Below are 25,982 nucleotides of genomic sequence, written 5' to 3' on the forward strand. Positions count from 1 at the left end.
GCAGGGAGGAACTAAAATAGTTACACTAATGTTATTCACTGTGAGTGCAAGAATTAGGTCTATTCTGTTCCATCCCATATTCCTACGACTTAACAAAGTCTTGAGTAGGTGCTCAACAAAGTTATTAGCAAACTTTGGCCAATCTATGAAGGAAAAAAGGTTTATTAAAACTAGTATCTATTTTAATATTTTCAATTGGATTGCATTCAGCAAATAAGAGTTCTGTTCTCTTTTTTGCTTGTCTGTGTAAACACCAAAGGAAAGTAAAATAATAGCTAATCCTATTGTAGTGATACAATTCATTTATCCTTGGGATGAAAGTAAGGAAGCCAGGAAATTATCTATCATCATGTCATATAGAGCAGAGAGGCCTTTAGCAACCTAAAGACATGTCTCTTATGTGACTCTACACAACTAGGTAAAATAAATAAAATGGCTGTTTTTCAGTATACAGATGTGTCATTCATTCAACAGTTATCTAGGAAGTACTTATATTGTACCAAACACTATAATACACTATTGTAGAATTTTTCAACCGAAGTTTTATTCAAGAAATGAACACTAATGCTGTGGGCATCCTTACATGTAGTAAATTAGCCTCCTTCCTTTACATGTAGTATTTATTATACATCATCTTTGTAATAATTCAGAAAATAATCACGTCAAGTTTTTGTGCTCTGTAGTTCAGATGACAAACCCCAGTTTAGAAAGGCTATACCCCTAGACAATGAATTGACAAAACACAGCACTCATCTTCTAGAACAGGACTGTCCATTAGAACTTTATTAATGAAAAAAGTGTTCTGTATCTGTACTGTTCAACTGGATGGCCATGTGGCTAACTGAGCATTTGAGATCTGGTCAGAACAAGTGAGGAACTGAATTTTTAATTTGATTTTAAGAATAACTAATTTAAATTAAAATAGTCACATACAATGAGTGGCTTTCTTATTGAATAGTACAACTGTTGAATCTCATATTTAGTTAGAAGAGACTGACACAGAATTTACCATGATATGGGCAGTAAGTGCTACCAATAGGTAGGCACAGAATACCGTGATAGCTCCTATGAGGAGACACTAGTCCTGGCGTGGCAGACAATTGGAGTGAAGATGTTGAAGAGAAAAGGACTTCTAGGATGAGCCATGAAGGACAAGTGATGGAGTTTGGAAGCAGTAGCAGAGCGAATGTTGGGCAGAAGGTAAGTGTGTATGAGAATCCAGAATAGAAAGGGAAGATTAAGAAAAGGCAAAGATGGATAGCTAGAGCCTAGAGAAGCAGGAGGAGAGAGGGACTTGCTGAGTCCGGAGAAGACTGTTGGAGCCAGGAGCCAGGACATGCAGGGCTTGGGGCATCATCTCAAGGGCAATGGAAAGTCAGCATAGAGTTTGAAAACGTGAAATGATGCAATCATTTTTGTAGTTTCCTTGAATGGCACTTGGCAGTGTGGAGGGAAAAACTGGAGATAGGATGCAATAGTCCATGTGGAATAGTCCAGTCTTTACTATAAGAGCAGAGGAAATGGAGAAAAGTTTAACATGCTTGAAAAACAGAAAGAAATATCAATCAAAATGATTACTTGAGCAGTTGGTCATGACAGGTGGAAACCAAAAGGACACGGGCCACCTCTTGGTTTCTGACTTGGGTAGATAACAACATTATTTACTTAAAAGTAACATGGAATCATTGAGAAACTGTGTCTAAAACAAAATTTGTCTACTGTATTAGGCTATTTGCTCCATGAAGAACCTGAAATTTAGCTTTGATATACACTAGTGAAGACAAATTATGAGAGACTACTTTTCCAAGAAATCAACACAAATTCACAGTTGATGCGACATTGTTTTTATTGGGAGATGGGGACAAATGACACAGACTCATAAAATATCAACAAAGTCACACTTTCTGCTTGATTAGTCTTTAAAAAAAGGATCCTGTTTATTTTTGAACTCCCTTAATGAGAACTGTGTGAATATATGGCCCACAATCACCACTTTGAAAACAAGACAACCAGAGCTAAGGAGAGATCTAAGTCTGATAATCTTGGATATAGAAGAGAAAATTTACAACAATCAAATATTCGAGCACCTCAAAGCATTTTTGTCCTGATGTTTGCCCTGAAGTAAACCCAGCTTACCTGACCTTCTGCAAGATAGAATTGCATTTTGAACTTCTCTAAGAGATCCCGCTGGCCACCTTGTTAATCATCACTAAATGCCAACCCAATGCAAAGGAGCTGGTTAAAATAGGGAACTATCCTCAGTTCTAGCTTTGTATGGATGAAGTATGAAGTATTCTTAAGCTAGTTGCATGAGGATTATAACAGCAAGTGACTTAACAGTTTAAAAGTCTAATGCACTATTGAAACAATCATGTGTTAACATTCAGGCAGAATCCCTTACAAATATATTCTGTACTTAGGGAAAGTTGGCGAAGATGCTCTTTAGAAGATCTGATTTATGCAGGTGAAGTTTAAAAATTCCAAATAACATAAAAAATCACTCAAGACATTGTCCATTATGTGTTCTTTGGGGATATATCACTAACAATTTCTGAATCTAAAGATGGTGGCTCACAGCTAGAGATTTTCACATTGAGGTGGGATGCCAAAGTGGTGCAGAACTGAAGCAATCTACTAAGCACAATCTCCCTGATTACCAAGGCAGAATGTTTCCTTTGAACAAATTCAAGTTCATGCTTCATTTAGGCAGGTTAGAGTAGTGTAAGAGCCACAGAGTGGGCTAGAGGGCTTGGTTCTGGTCCTTGCTCTCCCACATCCAGATGTGAGAGCTCCCTGTAAATTCACTGACTAAAGATTTATCTCATCTGTACAAATGGATCTTACAATATGTGACACAAAGTGTCTTCTTTTTTCTCTTAAGGACTTTGAGATTTCATGAAAAAGCATCAACAATGTCTAAAATGATGACAAAGTCCTACTCCCCAAATTTTTACATTTTCTATCATGGAAATATATTCAATTGCTTTAGTGCAATTTAAGCAGAAACTGAAAAATTTTCAGGTGACAATTAAATGAAAAAGCTTTTTGTTTACTGCAGAATATATAGAAAAAGTGGCAATATTGTGGCATTGATCACAATACTGTAACTTAGTGCTTTATACCATGAACTTGGCAATCACAATGTGAATCCCATAAATAGCACATTGGCAAGTTACTCAATCTCGTTAAACATCATTTTTCTTGTAAAATGAGGGATAATAATACCTATTTTAAACAGGCTTTATAAGGCTTAAGTTAATATGCATAATGCTTAACATACAGTGAGAACTCAATAAATACCATTTGCTTCCAGATTAACAGAAAAATCCTAAATTCTCCATATCATTGCTGTTCACCTTCATTTGATTTAGTGGAAAATATGATTCAAATTCTAAGTGACATTCGGGGAAGGATTTAGGAAGTATGTGTACAGGAAGAGAGATGTCTTGAATGTCTAGGGTTAGGTCATCTGGACCTGCTTTTTCATAACCCCTTGCACTCACCGTGTGGATTTCGCCCTCCTAGGCTTTGCTCACAACATTGCATTTACCTAAAGGAGTCTATTTCTCTCTTCCTTCCCATTTTTCTAAATGTCTGACACCCTATGAGGTGTCTTATATTTTCCTCAGTTTTTCCCACTCATGGTCACCACCTCTGAGAAGTTGTTTATAGAGTTTGTTCTTCTCATCTACTGAAAGGATCCATTACTTATCTTTCTAAAAGGTCATATAATTTTGTCTAATTGGATATAAGCTCTTTAAAAGCAGTTGCTATATCTCACAGAACCAAACTTGCTTGATAAAAAGAATGGTTGACTGGTTGATGTCAGGTGGAATTAATGTGATATTTCTATATGCCAGTCTGAGTTTCTACTATTATTTTACCCTTTGAATTGCCTCTGACTACATTGCTAGTACAAAAGCATTTTTTAGTCTTTAGGTCACTCTTAAGATCAAACATGGAGCACTAATTTTGTTCCCTAAAACATGGACACATTTGTGCAACTTTAGATTTTAAAACTAGTGTGTTCATAAGCATATCAATACTAGGAAAAACTGAATGTCACATGAATTTGAATACCAACAGAGGAATACACACAAGGGAGGGAATGTTCTTGGCTCATTAGACATCTAGATGACGTCATTAAGTTTTTTTTATGGTTTCTTGAAAAGATGGCTTCTTATTCTGAGAGACTCAGTGCTTTTCACTGCACCATTTGGGTGGGCTGCTTGACAGGTGAGGTGTCTTCAGGTGAGCACTCTTTGTTTCAAGCTCATAGCTGGCTGGAGGGTCCATCAACACAGCAGCCCCTGTAGCCTTGATCCTTTCACTGGGAAGAAATTTCTGGGGAGGGGGCTAAAAAAGGGCAGCTGAAAAGAACATCAACATAACTCAAAATATAAGAGAACACATCACAGAAAAGTTATCCGAGTGACTCTTTCAGAAAAATAAGCAGCTGGAACCATACTTTGGGGACGACGCTATTTCTAACCACAAGCTGAATGCTGCATGGTGAGCCAACGGTAGCGTTTTCCCATTGTTCGTCTCGATCAAGAATCCATCAAGCCATGGTGCTGCCCGAGTGTTTGTGAGAGAGCACCACTGAAATCACTCTGGGAGAAAATGCTCTGTAAGAAAAGCTTCAGGTTTATCCGATAGGGAACTTGCTGAAACAGGACACACGGGGAAAGAACAAAAGAACACCGGACAATCGAGGACACATGCAAATAAATCCAAAGGCTGAAGGCAAAATCCAATAGTTGTCTGTATCTCACTGCTTAGTACTGCAGGAGCACACGAAGTTACCAGAATTGTTAGGTGTAAACTGTCAATTCTTTGTATATATCTTTGTATTTCCAGTGTCTGGCACAGAACACGGCAAATGGTGCTTGGGTGGGAAGGGAAGGGAGAAAGGAAGGGAGGAGGGAGGGAGAGAGAGAAAGAAAAAGGTTTCTGAAACGTTGGCGAGGTAGAGAGACAGAGTGTGCACAATGGAAAAGCAGACTGTGAGCATATTCAAAGACGTGGAGGCCAGGTTCACTGAATTCCACATGCAGGGTTGTAGACAATGGGGTGGGGCAGTTTCCTTGTGGCTTTGAACATGTTCAGATTTAATTTGGGAAGTGTGTTGTATTAATGTAACTGTCACAGGCTTCTGAAAGGAATATTAGCATGAGACAAATGAACCAAGTGAAGGGAAAACATGAAACTGAACGGTGTCAATCCAATGGTGGTGGTGGGGGGGGGGGGGTTTGGATTATAAGAAAGTACATGAAAGGCAGAAGGAGCAGAGACTATGGTCTCAGAATAGAACAGCAGGTGCTTGTCTGGGTTTCTCCGGTGAACACTGAAGGAAATGGACTTAGAACTCAGATCAAGAATTTGCTTCTCCCACTGTGTAGCTTTTTTCATTCCTCAGCTGTTGTTCTTTTCTGTCACTGCCCCTTCCTGAAAATGAACTCCAGTCTTCACTATTTTAGCATCGAGGCAAAGTATGTTAGTAAATACAGAACGTGGAGGTGGAAGCAAATATAACATTGAAGGGCAACTGTGAGCACAAATAGACTCCGGATCATGGGTCCTGGAGCTGCTCCTCTGCCTCCACACTTTTGAAAAGCTTCAAAAACCCTTAGAGCTGGAGAAGGTTTTAGAGCCCGACGACTCCAGTCAACTCATTTTACAGATAACGATATCCGAGAAGAGCTGGATAAATGTTGCTCTTTTATGTTACAAACATTATTGTGAATGAAGTAAACTTTACAGGCAGATTTTCATTAACTGAAGCCTTTATTATCATCCTCTTTATTCTGCTTAGCTAATGAAGATGCATAATGAGTTAGGCACACCAACAGGGATATACCAGGGCATATCACAGCGCTTTGGACACGCTGAGGGTGTTGGCTGTCTGGATGGCATGTATATTATATTTTTTTCTGTAACCTATAAAATAACATAGTGCTAAAGAATTTTAGTTCTCTGTTCTAATCAAATATGCAAAAATTGATGCTGGATGAGTAATTAAATGTACATCTCACAGATTTAAGAATTGATGACTTTCTGAACACTGACAAGAGGATGGGGTGTTATGTTTTTGATCCATATGTCTAAGACTCATTTGTGAATAAATTAAATGTGATTGTATTAAGGTTGTTCCACATCATTGTTCTTTGAGACTCATTCAGATCACTATTAATGGAAAGTCCTTAAATACATGGGCAGGCAAAAAGCTTACTAACATATTGCCTTGGTGCTGCATAGGTATAGCCCATGTAAAATGTCTGTTTTGTAACACTGATTGCAACATTAAAATGAATGTTGAGGGATGAATAATATAAATATGTAAATGACCATATTCTAGGTGTCTATTATGATCAAACATTTTACAAATCAGTTTTTTGGGGGCCCTATGCCTACTTAATTGGAATATATAATATCTTGTATCTTCTCAACAAGAACCTCCTTTGGTATTCTTTTTGTTTCCCAAATACATGAGCATAAATTGGAACCTTTGTACCACCTTGCTCAGAGTCCATCTGTGATCTGATGGTAATGATTCTGTGAATTTACATCAAGAGCTTCTTCAACTACTGACATGGTTAAGTATCAGGCTGACCAACCAACTTGAAGTGACTCTGCATGGGTTTTTTCTTAATAGTTAGATCTTCAGGGGTCAGCTACTTGGAGGATCAGCTACGCTCTGGTGGGGCCATCAGTAGACCTGTGGTGTTAAGCTGAGACAACAAAAAGGAAGGTGTGTTCATGCCTAAATGACCTAAAGTCAAATTTTAGTATGCATCATGTGCCATGCAAAATGAAGGGGAAAATAAAAGAAATTGTTTATTATTGATCTTATTTTGATCACTTTGGTTAAATTACAATTATGATCTCTGCCTGAGGTCATTTCTCTGGCATTTTATCTCATTATTCTAACAAAGGAAATGGATTTCTTATGAGTAAGATTTACTATTCTGACATTCTGCATTACTTCATGTTGTCCAAAGTCAGGATGAGGCATAAATCAATAAAGAGTAACAAATATTTTACATATAATGCCACTGTCCACAATGATAAATTTTTTGAGGTCATTAATTTTTAACATCGAGGTCCTATAAATTCATTCTTGCATACAAACATAGACCATAAAGTTTTCTTTATTTTTATAGTAATTAATGAGAAGTTTTTTAAAAAAATAAGCTGACTTTAAAAACATTCTATTCAGGAGTCATTTCAAATGATGAGAAATGCTCAAGGGGAGGAGGGGAGAAACTCAAGTAGGCAACATGTAAAGCAACACACAACTATATGCACATTAGTATAATTACACATTGCAAATTATATCGGATGTATCTAATATCTAATTTTTTGAAAGCTGATTCCACTTGAGACTTCAATAACAGCATCAACATTTTGCAGGTGGCTCCTTCTGTATGGTATCCAAAGGGAATTATTCCCCTTAATGTGCTTACAACCCTCAAGTCAAAGCTGAAGCTCTCTCTTAAAGGACCAATGAACAATGAACATTGGGAATATTACCTTGATAAAGGAAGGGGGAGGGTCCCACCATCTATAATATCCAGCACTGTTATTTATCCTGGTTCTTCTATGCATGTGACACTTATTTGCCTCAAGCAACAAGAAACAAACTTAAATATTTCCTCTATTGAAAATATGGGGCAGGCTACACATATACTCCGAAACAATGGCATGAAAAGATGAATTAAGGATCGATAATCTTTTTAGATCAACCGATAAAGAGAAATGTGCATCAGAATAGCAGATTACACCTTTGATTGAATGCAGAAAGCCCTGCATTCAACTCAGCCCTTCTAAAATAGCTGATTAATTTGTCCTACAGAGGACTCTACCTCAAAGCTCTGCTTTGAGAAATGGGCTTTTGTCCCCATCGTTCTGCATGAATCAATCAATCATCAAATAACCAAAATATATTGGTGATCTTGGAGAATGAGGCATATTATTCAAGTTGATTGGCTCCATTTTCTTGATTCTGCCTTTAAGATCTTTTTGCTAATTAGTCAGGGTTACTATTGAATTATTTAATTATCTACACTTTTGTGGAATGAAATATGTTGTCATATCACATGCTTTATCATGCTGTTGCTGTTCACACTTAATGATGCCTCTATAGTTAGCAGTTTCCTTTGTTCTGCTCAGTAAGTGGTTTCAGAGAGGGGATGGGCCGAGAAGGAGGAGCCGTGAGGTTTGTAAAATAAAATCATACATTCTTGGCGCACACGCAAAACTTTATGCATTTACATGAATTTCTTTTTTGGAGATTAAGTTGCAATTCCATTTGGAATAAGCTAAGAGGCACATGTTGGTGACTTTGAATGCAGCCACAACAGTTTTGCTATACCTTGAACACCTCTCCAGTGCATTTCCACTGCAGTGCAATGGTAAAACGACAATTTAATTTTTTTTTAAATCAGCAAGGAATGCCTTTAACAAGGAAGAAGTAAATTATGATAATTACCCTGAATGGTCGGCTCCTTGAGCATTACTAATTAGCATTTATTGCCTGGATTATAGAACAAAACATGTGAAACCGAACTGCGATTGCTCTTTTACGTTGAAGACTTGAAAAGGCAACGGAGCAAAAAGGCAGCAGCATCAGTAGTTTAGGCAGTAGTTTACGTCTCCTTGACAGTGTGCAGAATTCTTCGCTTTAGAAACACACAAATCTGGTCCATGATAGTTAAGGTCCATTCATTTCTTGCATTAGGCCTATCTTTCCATGCGCTATTACAGTCATGGTAGGCTAACGAGGGGAGAAGTGTTTTGGTCATAAAATCACTTGGGGATCATTTTATCAGTTGTAAGAGTTTAACAATAAAGAGCATAAAACTTGCTGTTTCATAAAAGTATGAAAATTTCCCGCAGAAGTTTTGGCTCAAAAATAGAACAAAGAACTCAGTTCCTAGTGAATACAATTTTACATGCGCTCCCTGATTTTCTCTCAGGACTATGGTTGAAAATCACTGAGAAAAGGTAATAGGTTTGGGCTGAGATGTCTGTTTCATTAGGAATTTGCAATAAAATAGATTCTGAAATTAGAAAAAGAAATTAGATATTAATCAACAGACCAACACCAGCCATGTAAATCAATGCCACTCGTATAATTTGGCAACCGAAATTCTTAAATGATCCAGCAGGTAGAAGGAGAGAAAGAGGGAAAAGGAGCCATTCAGTATTCTTGGTGTGGAGGCGTCTCACCGTTCTCCTCCACACCGCATTACAGCGAAGGAACAGAAAAGAACACCGTAAAAAAAAAAAAAAAAAAAAAAAAAAAAAAAAAAAAAAAAAAAAAAAAAAGGGCCAGGACTAAATGCAGTCACTCCTCTTCCCAACACTTTGCATGAAGTCCCCACCCTGCTCCTTTTTAGTTTGAAAGAATAAGTTTGACTAAATCTGTGAAGAGATTAAACAGGCTGGTGATAAAAATTAATTCTGCTGAATGAGCAAGTGCATTTGGATTGCAGAGATGCAAATAAGATAATACTTTTCTTTTCCTTTGACATACCAGGCGGATTAGTTTAGAATGTTAAATTTGATTTTATTAGAATATATTAGCAGTGTTTTAATTAATACCAATCAAACATTTTCTTTCCCTGGGGCTTGATATGTTCCTCACACTGCCTAAATCATCTGTCTTTTTTCCATCAAAAAAACACCCTATGAAATCACCAAAGCCTTTTGTTACATTCTTCATAATTTTACAGTTTTCAGAGGAAAACTCTGAGCTCTTTACCTAACGGTGTCTTATCCTATAAAATTAGATCCCAGGTGCTACGTTGAAAATGAATACTGTTCATTTATGTGCTTCATTTTTTGAAAAATGGTGGAATTAGAGACTTGAAAATAAACATCTGTATTTTTCTTTAGGGGAAAATATGTCGCAAAAGGAATTTTTAGCTGGTTCGTTTTACTTGGCTTTATTCTCATTAGAGCTTCTTAGAGCTGTTAAATTTCCAACTACATTGGTTTTGAGCTAGCATTTCTTTGGAAACAGAGGCAAAAAAAAAAAAAAAGGAATTAAAAAAAGGAGGTGGGGGGAGAATCTAGTTAAAAAGACGGTGAGCCAGTGAGCGCTGTGAACTGAATTGTAACTGTGTGTTCTGTGTTCCAAGGAGGTGCTGCTTTTCATTTCACTCATTATCCATCCTTTTCTCTCAAGCTTCCTGTCCTTCTGTGTTCGCAAGCTCCAGTCCATTTCTTTCTCTTTTCTTCCCCTAAAGAACCCCCACCCCAATTCCCCGCCTTATTTTTTTTTTTATCTGCCAAGCTGGATTTGCACTTTTAAAGACCAGTATCAATAATGCCTTGCTTGTTTCGGTTGCACTCTCCCTTTAAAAGACAACCCCCTCTAATTGATGCGTCCGGGCTAGTCTAGACTGGGAGTGATTGAACCAACCACCAATTATGTTATTCATTTCACTGAACTTCACTGATGGGCTCCGTGAGGAAGAAGGGGTGTTGAGAAACCTGCCCTTCTCCACACGGGAGCAGTTGCCTGCTGCAATGTAGACCCCTGTGTGTCGTACGTGCTCCTAAATGCCTGGATGATCAATTGTATGATAGCATCCTAGGAACATGAGCAATCCACTTGAAAACATGTAAAAAAAAAAAAAAACACCAAAGAGTGCCTTGGAACACAAACCAAAACACTTGTATTAAATTACTATCTTGTTATCATTTCAAATCACAGAAGAATTACATCTAGCATGTTTGCATCATTGATCCATGGATACATTTTCAAAGAATAGACTGCAGATAACGTTTTGACTTCGAACATCACCAAATGCTTTGCAAATATTTGATATGAATTGTGGGGTAATATAGTTTTATAAGTTAAATAGATGCCTTGTCATAATTTCCAAATACCCATGCATACACATCAGATGGGTGAGATCATTAACCCACTGCACATAAGCTGAAGATGACTCGGAAAACCAAATAACTCTTTTCTTTGAAGCACATTCGGACTATGAAAGGATGGAAAGTAATGTTTAAATATTCCAACTGCACAAGAGGTTTCAACAAAAGACATGGTGCAATTGTTGCACAGTTCTTCTCAATTCTGTTTGCTGATACAAAATGGTTTCTTAACTGCGATTTGGAATCAATGAGTAAAATTGCAATAAATACTTGCAAAAACAACAGGAAAAAAACAGTTGCCTTAACCTTCCCAACCACTGTATAAAACGATTTTACAGCCAATATAAAGGCTTTAGATAGACGAAAGCATTTGGAGTCAGGTTTGATTTAGGTCCTTTCCAAAAATAGAGGAGAAATGTTGATCCATGAATTCTAACATTGTTGAAATGAAATTGTATCCTGGAATTTTTCACAACAAAGGAAAGGTAAGTTACTGTTTCTCTTCCCCAACTACCAGACAGAACTAAATTAGTGAAATGATTCTATTACAAAAAGTTATGGCTAGAAAACTGCAAACTAGGCAATGCAAACAATCACCTTTAGAGAGGATAATTTTAAATGTACCATTCGGCGTTATAAGTAACTTTGTTGGATTGAATTTAAATCCTGATCAGTTCTTTTTCAGTTTTTAAATGAAGCATTATAGGAATTAATCACTCCTAAAGAAGACAAGAATTGGCTAGGTGCTGTTGCGTTTCTTTTATTTTATATATTTAAAAATATATTTCTGATTCCTATTACTTTAAAAATCATCAAATATATCATTTTTTAAAAAGGCATCAAGCAAAGAGGCGCGATCCCTCCTTTAATTTTTTTTAAATCTTGCAAAGCAATACAAATGTAATCTTTGTTAACACCATAAATTCCATCCTTTGTCTAGAACAGCAAGAAGAGAATTTTTAAGCTATTTATTAATATTTGAGCCCAATCTATGGGTTCACCCCTATCTGTGTCTCTGTTCACCGTCTAGCCACATATGAGACACACGTGTAAGCACCGAATACATAATATATGCACATGACCATTTTAATTGGGCACAATTTTAAGATTAACTGTCGAGTTTAAAAGTTGGAGGCATGGGGCATGCTGGGACTTCAGCTGAGATGTTCTGAGGTCAAGCACCAGGTACTGAGCTGTTCTTGTTACGCTCGAATAGTACTGCGTGTTGCTCTCAAGGAATCGACCGCGTAGATGAGCTCCGCACGCCTCAGGCATCGAGAATATACAGACATACACACAGCAGCCAGCACGCGGTTAGAACAGAATAGATACCTACTTTAGCAGAAATCCCGGAGCTGTCACTCTTAGGTCACCTGATTGCATCTAACAATGAAAACCTCAGAGGTGTCCTCAATTATTCCACGCAAACTTTCTTTTCTTTTGTTTTTGCTTTAAAGGGGGAAAAAAGTTCCGCCAAATTTCCAAGATGCAAAGGCACGACTCGCAGCTCCCAAGAGCCTAACCCGTGGATTTAAACGGTAAACATCACAAGTTAGGGTCTCAGGGACTGAGAGGAGCGCAAGAAATCTTTCTTTCTTGAGACAGAACAAAGCAAAACAAGAATGACAGGCAATTTCTGTTCCAGGGTTGTGACTAAAAAATGCCACAAACAGGTGGTAGGGATTTTCCTCACTCTCTAAGTGTGCTTCCTTCACAAAATACAGACCCCAGGGAAATAGAATCTGGGCACGCGCGCGTGCACCGCCGCCGAGAGCACATATACATACCTACCTGGACATACAATTGTCAGCGTATCAGATAAAACTCTTTCAAGCTTTGGGGCCCCAGAGTTTACTCAAATGGAAAATAATATGAATAGACCCAGAAGCGTTGGTGTTTTTAAAACCACGTTCTGCAGCAAGGATTCAAGGTCTCTTCAAAGCTTGGAAGTACAACTAGCACAAACGACTGAAAAGAAAACACGAAGCATGAAGCATCTCTTTCTCCCAGGGCAGGCATGCCACATGCAAAAAAATCAGAGAAATCGGCTTTTTCCAAGGAGAAGACCAAGAAGGAGGACTCGGAGGCTGCAAAAGTGTAAATGCGAAGAGCGTTTTGAACTCACCCATCCGAAGTGGAGCCGGGCTGCACAGCCTCCGGTGGCACCATCCCGAGCACGGGGGGAATGTGAGCGCGCAGCCGCGCGCTCGGCTGGGCGAGGTGTTTCCACAGGCACGGAGAGCAGGGGTGGGGAGGGAGAGGCGGGGGCAGGAAGCCATACACCGAATCTAAGACTGTAACTCTGTAGCTCATGCTTTGACGAGAGAGAGAAAAAAAGGCAGTTGGGTGGGAGTCGAGGGAGGGGCTGGGACTGATCACATTTGGAAAATATTCAGTTAAAAATTTTTAAATAAAAAAAAAGAGAGAGAGAGAAATCTCCCCAGAGCTGCTTTGTTAAAAAAAAAATTTTTTTTTTTCTTCTTCTTCTTTCTTTAGCGTGCACGCTCCCAGTCCTGCAAAAGGGGCCCTCCTCTGCATCAGCTGCTTGGCCGAAACCAAGGCCAAATCACCCAGGGCGAGCACCAGGCTGTCATTTGGTAGACGCGGAGCGGGCAGGGGTGGCTGCGCTTCGGGAGCTACGGCCCCCACCTCCCGCTGCGGATCCTTTGAAGCCCTCGGCAGACATTTCGGAGGAATCCGGAGCACTATTCCCCTCCGTCGTCACAGACAGCCACTGCTCTGTACCTGAGAGGTGCTCGCGTGCCCCCTCCGACTGCAGGAGGCTGGACTTTCCTGTGCCGCCTTCAAAAATGCAACGGCAGGGAGGGGGAGCCGAGGGGAAGACGGCTCTTTAAATAAAAATTTTTTTTCTTCCTCTTTTCCTTTCTCTTTTTTTGGTCTTTTTTTTTTCCCCCCAGGCCTGAGCAAGGTAGATGGCTGACTGCTTAAAGAGAATGACAAAGCAACCCTAGTGCAGAAGGCACTGGAGGGGGCCGCGGGTACTTGCGAGAAAAGCTAAATATATGTATCTGTTTTTTTAGATATTTCCATAGGCAACTAAAAACAGCCAGAGCTCCAGGCCGTCCTCCTCCCCCCGCTGGAAAACAGAATCGTGCCAGCAAGACAGCTAAATTATGTCCTTTTTCCTCCTGTACAGTGCCTGTTTGGCAACCCCCCCGCCCCAACACCTTCAAGACAACTTTTTTTTCTCACCTCGGTAGGTTCTTCTCACGCACAATCCTCCGATCAGCTCGGGGTCTCTCCTTTTTCTCTACCTTCCCCTTGCCTTTTCGTCTCGGAAACGCTAGTCCGTCATCATCCCTAGATTCTCTCAATGTGTCTCTCGCTCCTTTCTTTTACTATTAAAAATAATACTAATAATGGCCCTTGCGACATAGCAGCGTGAAGTGGCTGCCTTTGAGAAAGCACATTTAATCTTTACTGGCTCCCCTTGGCTTCAGTGAAGAAGGAGAAGGCAAGGAAAAAAGGGGGTGGGGGGGAGAGCAAAAAAAGATTGTAAGGGAGGCTGCTGACGGACAGCAGGCGTCAGGCACAAATCAGCGACAAGTTGAATTCTCCTAGACCACAGTGCCCCCTTTCTTCTCGGCTCTCTCCCTGGGCTCCTGGAAAGCCAGAGTGTCTGGTTACAGGAGGCAACGGGTCTCCTTTTGCCAACCGTGGTGCAGATTCCTCGCATGCCTGCTGAAATCTCTGGCAGAATAAGGAATCGATATCCCCTTCTAATCACCTTTAGCTCTTCTATGGCTTCCCCCCTATTCTGAGAATCACTTGGCTCTGCTCGCCGCTCCCCCGCCCTGCCAGGCTCCTCCATACAAAGCTCGCAGCCTTGTCATTTCTCACTTCCTTCCATATCTTGGAGACAAGCCTCTCTTCTAATATCCTCTCGCGCTTGCTCCCTCGCTCTGTTTAGCGTGTCTCATCCCTGACTCCAAGCACCGGATGCACTAAAGCATCTCCCTGACTACTAATGAGACCAAAAATACCCCTGGCAGGTCAGAGGGAAGGCCAGGCATTGTATTATATACATAGGAAAAAATCCTCAGCCTGCTAGACCCCGAGACCAGGTATCACGTTTTCTAAAAGGAAAAGAAAAAAAGGGGGAGGGGGTGAAGAAGAGAGATCACAGTATAGTTCTCTGCCTAATTGTTTTGCATCCTGTGGGAATTTCAAACACACACACACACACAGACACACACACAGGTATGCATGCAGGTGATGCATGCAAACCCTGGTGAGTTTTCTTTATGAACAGAAAGTCAACAATGCCCAAACATTTCTTTGAAATCAAAATTTAGACAGATAAAAGAGCAATGAGTCATAGCCACATTTAAGATCCACAGACCCTCTGGGCATGTAATGACTACAATGCCAAAAGTCTCCTTGCCTTGCAGTGGCTAGGTTTCACTCATTGACTGTATTTGCAATCTGTACTAATTCACCGCTTATGTTCCCTTGGATTTTGAAAGGAACTCATCAGTCACTGCAGCTCATCCCACCTCTGCTTCCACTGCAGACATTTTTGTTGTTTCCTGAAGCATTTTCCTCCTCCAGGGTCCATCAGACACATATGTATTTCATTGATCAGCACAAAGTCTCTCGATAATGGTAAGTAACCTGTCAGATCTCTCTCTCTCTCTCTCTCTCTCTCTCTCTCACACACACACACACACACACACACACACAAAGAGGCACTAGAAAAAAAAGAAAGCCATCCTGGGTTACTAGGGGAGTGTCTTCTATGGTTTCCGCTGGCACCCATGTTAAAAGCTCTCAACACAAGGTTGCTTGAGAGCAGGTGTCTCCCACAAATGAGGGTCTCTACTTATCTATTCACATAGTCTGCGCATGAGGGTCTCTACCTATCTGTACACATAGTGGGTATATTGCCATCTTAACCCAATTTTCTTGGTGCCAAGCATGCAGGAAATATGTGAGAAATAGGATGCGGGCTTCCGTAAATAGCAAGGAAGGTATCTGATGACACAGGTCTCCTCCAAGCCAGTGTTTTTGAAAGGTGGCGTCTTTGTGCTCAGTTCTGACATATATGGTGCTTTGTCTTTGCCTGTGAGACTGCAGAAGCACTGCTGGAGGCCCAGGAGCAGGGTAAGGAGATGTGCAGGCAACAAGATACAGAGAGGGGGGATAAGGAAGAGAAGGGAGGACAGCAGGGACAGTTGCCAGGAGTCGGTGACTGGGTTAGGATCTTCTGCAATTTCACTAACAGGGTGTTTGCACTTGACTGCTGGAGAAAAAGAAACATGCTATAATAATCATAAAGGGTGGAGCTGTCAAAAAAAAGTCTTTGACTCACTGGGTGCCTCCCTGTAACACCAAAATGAATCATCCCTCACCAGAATCATCAATTGTCTTAGTGTACTTGGATGTGAAGCCTGGTTTACGAGAATCTTGTCACTGTACCCGTCTTCCACGAGGAAAAGCAAATAGAGAATGAGATTTCCCAAGACTCTCCTAAATCTCTCTGAATTTGCAACAATAGTTCAGCATGATTTAGACACGCTAAGCTAATTTATCCTTGTCTCCATTCACTCTGCTTACAGAGATACACAAATATCTGACTTCTCAAAGTTTTGCTATGAACACATCATTTTCTCTATACAACTCAGTGATGTCTTTGGAGGATACTTATTTCAAGCAGTTAACACCTGACCCCAATTTCTGTGGGTAATTAGTGAGCTAGATAACCACACAAACTGGGTAATTATTTGGTACCCAAGGGTACGCTAGAAGTGGGTAGTGGCATTGTTAACAAAAGCATATCTCTAATTGTTATATCCATGATGGGTGTTTTAAAAATACCAGCTACTCTATCGAGTGAACCATGATAGATAAGTGAACAATTTGGCTGTTCTTAGCATACACGTATGTATCGGCCAGCATAGTCAAGACTATTTACCCTCCTAGGATGGAGTGTGGTGAAAATGCGTTAGTTAACATCTGTAAGTCTCTCAGAAGAAGGAATATGCAAAAAGCTTCTCACAGCAGTCTTATTAATTATTATTATTATTAGTGCTATTATTACCTGAGCCAATCCCAGGATGGGAGAAGCTGAGAGAAGAGATGCTATTGTCTGGTCTATGTCCTGGTTTAAAAATACGCTGAGCTCACAAACATAATGAGTTGATGATGGGGCGTAGTCTCCTACCTGACAGAGTCTAACCCAGGCTGTATGGGAACAGCACGATGGATGGCGTTTCGTCGGCAGCAGGCTCAGGTTGGATCTGACTGGCTGGGAGAGGGAGGAGCAGGAGGAAGGAGTCAGAGATGGGCCGGGAGGAAGCTGAATCAGCCCGACCACACCCTCCTTCAAAGTCTTTCTATCCTGCCTTTGAGGAGCGGCAGTGCACACAAAATGCCCCAAAGCAGACATTCTTGCAAGCTCTGGGACAAATCCTGCCTCTGACAATCCTCTAAGCAGTCACACAGTGTCTGTTCCGGAGCAGAAGCATCCGTACGAATTATTGTAACAAACGCAGATATGTTTGAAAATATTACAGTGTTGAGAATAGGCACACACAGATCAACCTCAGATATCTTTAACCTAGGATACGAGCAGGAATGGAGAAACACTTTTGCATTTAATTGCTTTCTGAATCACTCCCAGGAGGAGAAAGGGGTGCTATTTATTTTTGCTGGCAAAGAAAAGGGGTGGGGGGAGAAAGGATAGGGAAAAAAATACCCCATGCTTTCAGGGACCCTAATTCTGGAGAGCAACCAAGCCTTGAAAACAAACAACAACAAAAACTTACTGCTTTCTCTTTGAAGGTCCATCTCCTTGAGCCGGCTGTGTGGGTCTGGCTAGGGCAGGACAGACAGAGGCCCCCGGATCCACATCTTCAAGTAGGATCACCACATTTTTTCTTTCAAAGCAAGGTTGTCCTGGGGATTAACCCTAGGGTTCTGGGAGATGCAAGCATGCAGGAAGGGTGAAGGAAAATATGCAAAGATATTGTGTTCAAGCCCAGTTTCCGGCTTCTAGGGGATACGAAAGGGAAAGGACCCCCATTAGTCAGCCAACAGGTGCCACTGCAGAGATCTGCGCTGGAGGCCGGCCTCCAGGACACGTGTTTGTACTGTGATTGGAGGCCAAGGGAATGATGAGCACATTTTAAGAGTTTGGTAGCAGAGGGAAAATTTCTCTAAAAGCCACCCCAGCCAGGCTTCTGACCTGAAGCCCAGTGTTTGTCACCCCCTCTCTGAATTGAGAACTACAAAGGCTGACTGGCATTCTCCAACCCGCCCAGCTCCTTTCAAACCCACAGACTGTGCCAGACTGGCCCCACCTCCCACTGCAGCAAATTCTGTAGCCCCGCTCCATGCTGTGCTGGAAGGAGCCAGATTTCCCTTTCAATTGTCCTACCTGGCCATCCCCTCTGCCACCACCCCTGGCTCTTGGTTCCTGGCACGGTTTCAAAGGTTCAATCAATCACTTTCCCTTCCTCGTCAGAATTTTAAATGCCTCTAGTTCTCCCGTCCTCTATTTTTTTTTTTTTTAGAGATGTAGCTCCTTTTAAAAAAAATTAAAAGGCAGAGAGAGAGAGACAAGGCATGAGACAGACACAGGGAGATCTTGCACCTGCTCTTTCACTCCGCTAATACCCAGAACAACCAGGGCAGTGCCAGGCAGAAGCCAGGAGTTGGGAACACAATCTGAGTCTCTCAAGCAGGTGGCAGGGACCCAAGCACGTGAGCCATTATCTGTTGCCTCCCAGGATGTGCATTAGCAGGGAATGGAATTGAAAGCAGAGATGAGACTGGAACCTGGGAGCTCCAGTCAGGGGTACGGATGACCCAAGTGGTGTCAAAAGCTTTGCCAAATGCCCATTCCCCACCCCCCCCAGATTTCATCCTTTACAAACTAAAACATTTTTATTTCTTGCTTGACATTTTTTGCTGTGTTCTGTCTCACATGCTGAACTGAGAATCAAACCCAAAGTTAATTGCTAGCGTCTCTTTCTCTCCTTATCCGCCCTGCACCGCCCCCTGCATAAGCAAATCTGGCCACCCACTGCATCACCTAAGAGAGCTGAAGCCAGTACAGAACAGGTAGTGTGTGTATGTGTGTGTGTATGTGTGTGTGTGTGTTTTAAATGGCCTGACAATATGAATGCAGCAAGAAAGGGTCTCAGGTGGAGGGAAGAACAGAAGAAAGGAACCTGGTATATTTGTGGATATTTAGGTAAAAGCAATGAAAGATAATCAAGGCAAGAATTCCGAGAAAAGTCATAGACACAGACACTTTGTCTCTCTCGAGCATCCGACTGAGCAGTGAAATCATAAGACCCTAAGATTATCTGATTGTCTGGAAAAGTACATATATACAGTCCTGTGAGAGGGATAGGCAGGGCACATGGCTCTGCAGCTAACAGCCGAATACAAACAGGCTTCCAGAGTGGGTTAGAAGAGGAAGATAAACTCCCGAAAGTCCTCTGCCCCCAGCCCTTGTCTGAGCAGGGTTGAACCTGCGCCTGCACCCCTCTTTGACTGCGTCAAGATTTCAGGCCCATTGCTGCTATCCTCCCCTTAAGACATGCATGGCCTGAACCCTACTGCTCCGGCATCAGTTCCTTCCACGTTGCAGTTCTGTTTCCTGCGACTCCTCCAAGGGCTAGCATTGGGGACCTTCTTTGTTCCAGACACAGATCATTTCTTGTTTAGTCTCTCAAATTTGCCTTTGAACACTAAGGTTCAGAAGAGTTAGAACTGCCCAGGTCATGAGTGGCACTGACGGGATTTGCACCCAGAACCCACCATAAGCATGGTCATAGCGTCATATTCTTTGACGCGTGTCATCGTGTAAATGAACACTCTGGACAGTGTTTCCCTGCAGTCTAGCTTAGTTTCTCCTCAGATGCGTTTCCCACAGCTTCTTTTACTTGTTCTCTCTGAGCCCTTAGTCATTCTTTCTGTTTGCCTATTTTATCCAGTATATAGTTACTGAGTCCCTGGCTCTACGTCAGGTATTGTGCTGGGCAGTCTAATTTCCTGAGCTAGAGGATAGAAAATGACGCCGTAGTGTTGCCACCATCGACCTCCTATGCTGTTCTCACCTCTGTATTCTAAGCCCGGAGAGAGAGGCTGTAACAGGGTCACCTCTGTATCCTCAGTACAACGCTTCACATCTGGCTCACAGCAGGAACTCGATCGATAGTTTTTGAATAAATTTCTATGCTAATATGGTTCCGATTGTGTGTTCTTGAGAGAGAAGAGTTCGTGTCTAAATAACCCTTAGAAAAATGCTTGATAAAATGCCAATAAAAGTAGTATGTAGGGGGCTGGCGCGGTGGCGCACTAGGTTAATCCTCCCCCTGAGATGCCAGCATCCCATTTGGGCTCCAGATTCTGTCCCGGTTGCCCCTCTTCCAGTCCAGCTCTCTGCTGTGACCCGGGAAGGCAGTGGAGGATGGCCCAAGTGCTTGGGCCCTGCACCTGCATGGGAGACCAGGAGGAAGTACCTGGCTCCTGGCTTCGGATCGGCACAGCGCCGGCCGTGGGGCCATTTGGGGAGTGAACCAACGGAAGGAAGACCTTTCTCTCTGTCTCTCTCTCTCACTGTCTGTAACTCTACCTGTCAAATAAATAGATAAATAAATCTTTAAAAAAAAGTAGTATGTAATAAATGGTGACTTGCAGCCTTCTTTTCTAAGACTATAGTGTGGCTGGGGTCCCTTTCAGAGCCGTGTTTCTGGTGGTTGTGAAACAGAAACCTGGTGTCTGTTTCATTCATTCTACAGACTCGGAAGCCACATGGTTCTGTCTGCAGCCAGTCAGCTTTCCCTGCTCTGTGGGTTAGGAAGCCTCGTCAAGTGATCAAGTGTCCAGGGTGGCGTGGCTGTGAGGGACTGTGCTGGGTGGCATTCGGGGAGGGAGAGCTCTTACACTTCAGAGTGTGAGTGTGAATCCAGATCTGAGAGAAGTGACTTAGCCCAGATGCCCTCATTTCAGAAAAAGAGGTTGAGAAGCAAGAAATGGTTCATGACCATATGACCTAAATGACGCCAGGGTTTCGTAACATGTATTCTGCAGAAAGATTAGACAATTCTTTATTTTGCCTAAGGAAAGAATATTGAAGTGTGGGTAATTGCTATCTGCAGCACGCTGGCCTCTATCCTATTGTTCACCTGCACAATTCCTATGTCTGGACAGAGGCGGCCAGGGGACTAGGACGGCCTGCATCCTGACCTTCTACGGGTGCTTACTCACAAGTGGAGTTTTGACACCATTGAGTCTCGCCACAAATGCATTATTATCTTTGCTAGGCTGGGGTCATATTAATTATATGAACCCAGAGCAGAGATCTAAAATGCATTCTGTGTGTGTGTGTGTGTGTGTGTGTGTGTGTGGTGGTGGTGGTGATTGGGGGGAGAGGCTGGAGATATTTCTCAAGGGTAACCACAGTCATTCTCCTCCAAGCATACATAAGATGTAGACTGTCTAAATCCCTCACTCACAGACTCCTCCCAGGGAGAGGGGGAAGGGGAAGCTTACTCGTGTATTGTTCCTTCAGCAAAGCCCTTTCGCTAAAGCATTGAGACCATACACCAGTAGGGGGCAGTGTTTGGTACAGGCAATCCTAGCTGAAGTGGTCTCCCAAGGAGTCAACAGGCAGAGTTTATACCCCAAATCCACACCAGCACCGTGTCAGGTTAAGCAATATTAGGCTAAATACTTGGATATTTTCTTAGTAACAGTTGTTTTGCAGGGCCAGTGCTGTGGCGTAATGGGTTAATGCCTGTGGCACCAGTATCCCATATGGTTGCCAGTTCGTGTCCCAACTGTTGTTCTTCTGACCCAGCTCTTTGCTAATGGCCTGGGAAAGCAGCAGACGATGGCCCGAGAGCTTGGGCCCCTGTACCCACGTGGGAGACCCGGAAGAAGCTCCTGGCTCCTGGCTTCAGATCAACCCAGTTCCATCCATTCTGGTCATGTGGGGAGTGAACCAGCAGATGGAAGACCTCTCCCCCTGTCTTTTGCTTTCATTAGCCTTTTAGAATATGAGATAAAATCAATAATTCTTCAGTGAACACACACACACACACACACACACACACACACATATATATATATATAATACTATTTATTGAAAGGAACATATGCAATAATTCTGTTGCCACCTTATGCCTCATTGGGTGAGTTTCAGAGAACTTTCCCTGGCAGCCGACTCCACCGAAAGGCTGGCACTCACATGATGGGCCCAAGTGGTTTGTGGAGCTCTCTGGAAGGCAGTCTGTGGTCCACTGAGTGCACTGGTCTCTGACTCTGCTAGTGTCTGGAAAGCAAATTTCAACAGCCTTTGGGGTCTAGGAAGGTGACAGAGAGAAGCTTGACTTTTGTATTCTAGTAGATGAACACAGAGAGAGGGGTATAGAGATAAATAGAGAGAGGGATAGAAAGGGAGCCAATACCCTTCCAAAAGGTGAGATTACCTGAGCGCTAAGAGGACTGGGGCTGACTTATAAAGATGACAAGATGACATTCTTGGCTGAAGGATGCCATGTTAAGAGCCAAGTTCTATTTTGGTCTAGGTTCCCTGCCATTCGGTCATTAGGTTTAGGCTGGCAAGCAAGGCATATTTCTGCCCCTGGGATTTCTGAAAATTGAGGTTGCAAGGCCAAGAGCCCAGAGATGATATTCAACCAAAGATGGAGGTCAGGGACCTGGTCTGGAATCATTTGTGTATTTTTTTGAGTCTTCTACACACAGCCAGGAGGTTGTGGAGGACAGGGAAGAGGTGGGGGAAGGATAAAGCTTTGGAAGCCAAGAGCATTATTATTTCAAGTCCCGTCTCATTGACACTGTGCTTTCTAGAGATATTCTGGCTGAGCAAATCTGTGGTTTTTAGGAGACCAGACCCTTTAATAGTACCCAACATCTCCAGATTGCTAAGCATTTTCCAACTTAGAGAGGTAAACAGGGCCATGACCCGGAGACAATGACAAGGAGAAATGAGATTACGAATTGGATATTGGGGGTTCCAAACTCTTTTCTAATACTGCCTCTCACTATTTCATTCATATTCGGAAAGTCAAGGCACATGCTTCTTCACTTTCAGACTTTTCAGAAAGTTCAGTCTTTGGATTTTGAGAAAATTTTTAGCTCTTTAGATTCTAAAGGTTTAGGATAAGGAGAGGGAGAAGCAAATATTCTCCTATCATTACTGTTTCATAGTTGGGAACTGAGGCAGATAATGACTAAGTGGTTTTCCTAGGAAGGTTGTTAGAGCACCAAGAATAGAATCTAGGTCTCTCAACTCAGCCATGTTGGGGGAAAATGAACTAGTATGTATGAATTGCCTCAAATTCAAAGAGTGCATTTGTGTAATCACACCCCGTGCATCTTGGTTCCCCCATTAGTAAGGAATAACAGTACAGAGCTTCAGCTAGACGCTTTTAAATTCACTTTAGCATTTGTAAAATAGATGAGCTTGAAAAATGCTGAGTAGGTAGAATTCATAAAATTAAAAGAACATAGAAACCTATCTTGAGTCACGTTTTTTGGGTTCAAGGTGCAGAGGCAGTATCACAACTGGTGCTGAGATTAAAACAGGGAAGGATGAATAGGGAGTACTCTGGGGAGAAGCTGAAGAATATTTCAAAGGTGGAGACTGCTACCTCGCAGGTTTCACATTTGGCATATTTGACACTTCTCAAGGAGTTCTCCATGCTACAAATAGCAAAATGACATGAATACCACAGAGAACTGTGTCAGAGAGAGCCTGGTTTGACTCCTGGGGTCTGATGCTTCACCTTTCATGAATGCTATACTGCCTGCTCCAGTCCAGATCAGCACAGTGGAAACCAACTATAGTTTGCAACCAACCTGCCCTTCAAAATCTCAGGGAGTTAACTACATTTTTTTTTTAATTCTGAAGTCTTAAATATTCACTACTATGCTATAGGACTATTACCTGCATTCTGGGGTGTCCAGTTTATGAGCCTGTTTGGCTCTGCATGGTATGCACATGCACTGCATGACGATATGCCATGCTGATTTTATTCTGATGATGCTTAGCCTGTGCCTGCCACATAGTAGGTGCTTTACAAATGATCATTTGTTCCGTGCTCCTCTGAGAATTTAATATAATCTAGGGTCATAGGGTACGGAGTACAGAACAATCAACTGATTAAACACAGACAAGAAACTTTTAATTGATGATATCCCTGTCCTATCATCAGCTCAGTTACCTAAAATCCACATCTTGAAATGGGTAGAAAATTGAAAACAGTTTTAAGGTTAGGAAACAGGAAAAGCATTTTGAAAATAAAGTAAAATCTGGCTGATGGTCAGATGCTGTTTAAAATGCTAACAGTGCTTTGGGCACTCCTGGTAAACATAAAGGGGTCCACCTATCAATGTCTTTTGAAAAAAGCAAAGAGGAAATGAATTCAAATACAAACAGAGGAAATTATTGGGAAACAGGATCTTCACACCCAGCTCTGTATCTACAGGTATCTCTGAGTCTGATGACTGCCTTTCTCAATGTCAGGACAGCCAGTTGTGTTCAGAGAATTTGTAGAGATCTCATGAAATGCCTAAGGAATGGGCGTGGGCATGAGGCTGAGGGAAGAATCCTGCCTATTACTTCTGTTCCATTGAAAACAGAAGTCAGCAACAAGTAAAACTGACGTCTCTGCCCTGATGAGCAGGAGGACAGGGGAGTAAAAGCAGCCCACCATCCAGTCTGCTCAGTCTCCTTCGACTCCTTTGGGTAAACTTGGTCTAGCCTTCATGGGTGTAAGTGTATCTTACACAGCACATGTGTAATTGAGACACCTCTCTGTATCTCTGAACCAGTATACAATGATGAGCACATAGTAAACTCTCAGTAATAGATAAACTGAATATAAACTGAGCGATGTCAACTTGAAGATGAAATACAAGAGCTATAAGATAAAGTGCAAATACAACTGAGTCCAAAATAAACAAGGAAAAGTGGGAGTTCAAGGAGATCCAGATTCTATGCTTGTTCTTAAGGGAGAGTAAGGGGCTAAGATAAGGCTGGAGCAACCATGATTCTTCCATCGTCCATGATGGACACTAAAGTTCAGCTGGCTGAGTTACCCACATGGAGTTGGAATCTGGCCCTGGAGAAACCAAAGGTTGACATCTTGCCTGGTCTGCTTACTTAAACTTCAGCTTCTATTTGCGGTTACAGTAGTCCCAAGACACATGACCCAATGGAAGGAATACAGAACTGAAAGTAAAGAGATATGAGTTCTCCGCATGGCTTTTCACAGTGACCTTGGGCAAGACTTTTAGCTCTCACATCATTGGCTCCCTCAACTACAAAATGAGATGCTTGAATCAGACGAACTCTCAAGTTCCTTCTGGGGAATTTTAGAATTGCATAGTCCTCACTGCACAGATTCCAACCACCGCCTAGATTCCATTTTCTTACAAGAATACATGTGTATGTATATACACATGTATAAAATAGATGCACATGTATATATTTTATATATAATACATGTATATATAATACATATTTTATATATGTGTATATATATATATATATAGAGAGAGAGAGAGAGAGAGAGAGAGAGAGACATTGCATTGACAAAGATCTTCCATCCATCCACTGGTTTACTCTGAAAATGCCCACAACAGTTACAGGGCCAGACTGAAGTCAGGAGCCCAAAACTCCATCTGGGTCTCTTTCATGGGTAGCAGGTACTCAAGTATCCACATAGTTGGGCCATCATCTGCTGCTTCCCCAGGCACATTAGCAGGGAACTGGGTCAGAAGTGGAGCAGCCAGGACTCGAATTAGTACTCCAACATGGGATGCCAGCATCCCAAGAAGAAGCTTAACCCACAGCACAACAATGTCAGGCTGAGTATTTTCTTAACAGTTGTGAAATAGATAGATTTTGGGTTTAGAAAGTAAGTACAAGAGTACTTCAAAAAGCTTGTGGACAAAAGAAATAAAAGATATCCAGATACAACAAGTTTTTGAAATACATGAATTTTTTTTATAACATGCATTGTCCATGAGCTTTTCAAAGCCCCGTCCCTGAATCCATGGATTTCAAAACTTCTTGCACCAAAGTA

The 25,982-nt window shown here is 41.8% G+C and overlaps 1 protein-coding gene and 1 non-coding gene across 2 annotated transcripts in view; both read right to left on the bottom strand.

Moving 5' to 3' along the window:
• Positions 1–1,821: 1,821 nt before the first annotated feature.
• The window catches only part of LOC138843476 (uncharacterized), a 287,086-nt gene continuing 262,925 nt past the window's right edge, over positions 1,822–25,982 (bottom strand). Inside the window, exons 8-9 of the transcript XR_011378215.1 lie at positions 17,682–17,832; positions 1,822–17,161 (exon numbers count right to left, since the gene is read on the bottom strand). The gene's annotated coding sequence lies outside the window, so the exon portion shown is untranslated. The remainder of the gene's footprint in view (positions 17,162–17,681; positions 17,833–25,982) is intronic.
• MIR125B-1 (microRNA mir-125b-1) lies at positions 12,399–12,460 on the bottom strand. Its single transcript, NR_162514.1, has one exon. It is a non-coding gene; the product is annotated as a microRNA mir-125b-1 (primary transcript).

Source organism: Oryctolagus cuniculus, chromosome 1 (assembly GCF_964237555.1).
Source record: "Oryctolagus cuniculus chromosome 1, mOryCun1.1, whole genome shotgun sequence".
Taxonomy (NCBI): Eukaryota; Metazoa; Chordata; class Mammalia; order Lagomorpha; family Leporidae; genus Oryctolagus; species Oryctolagus cuniculus.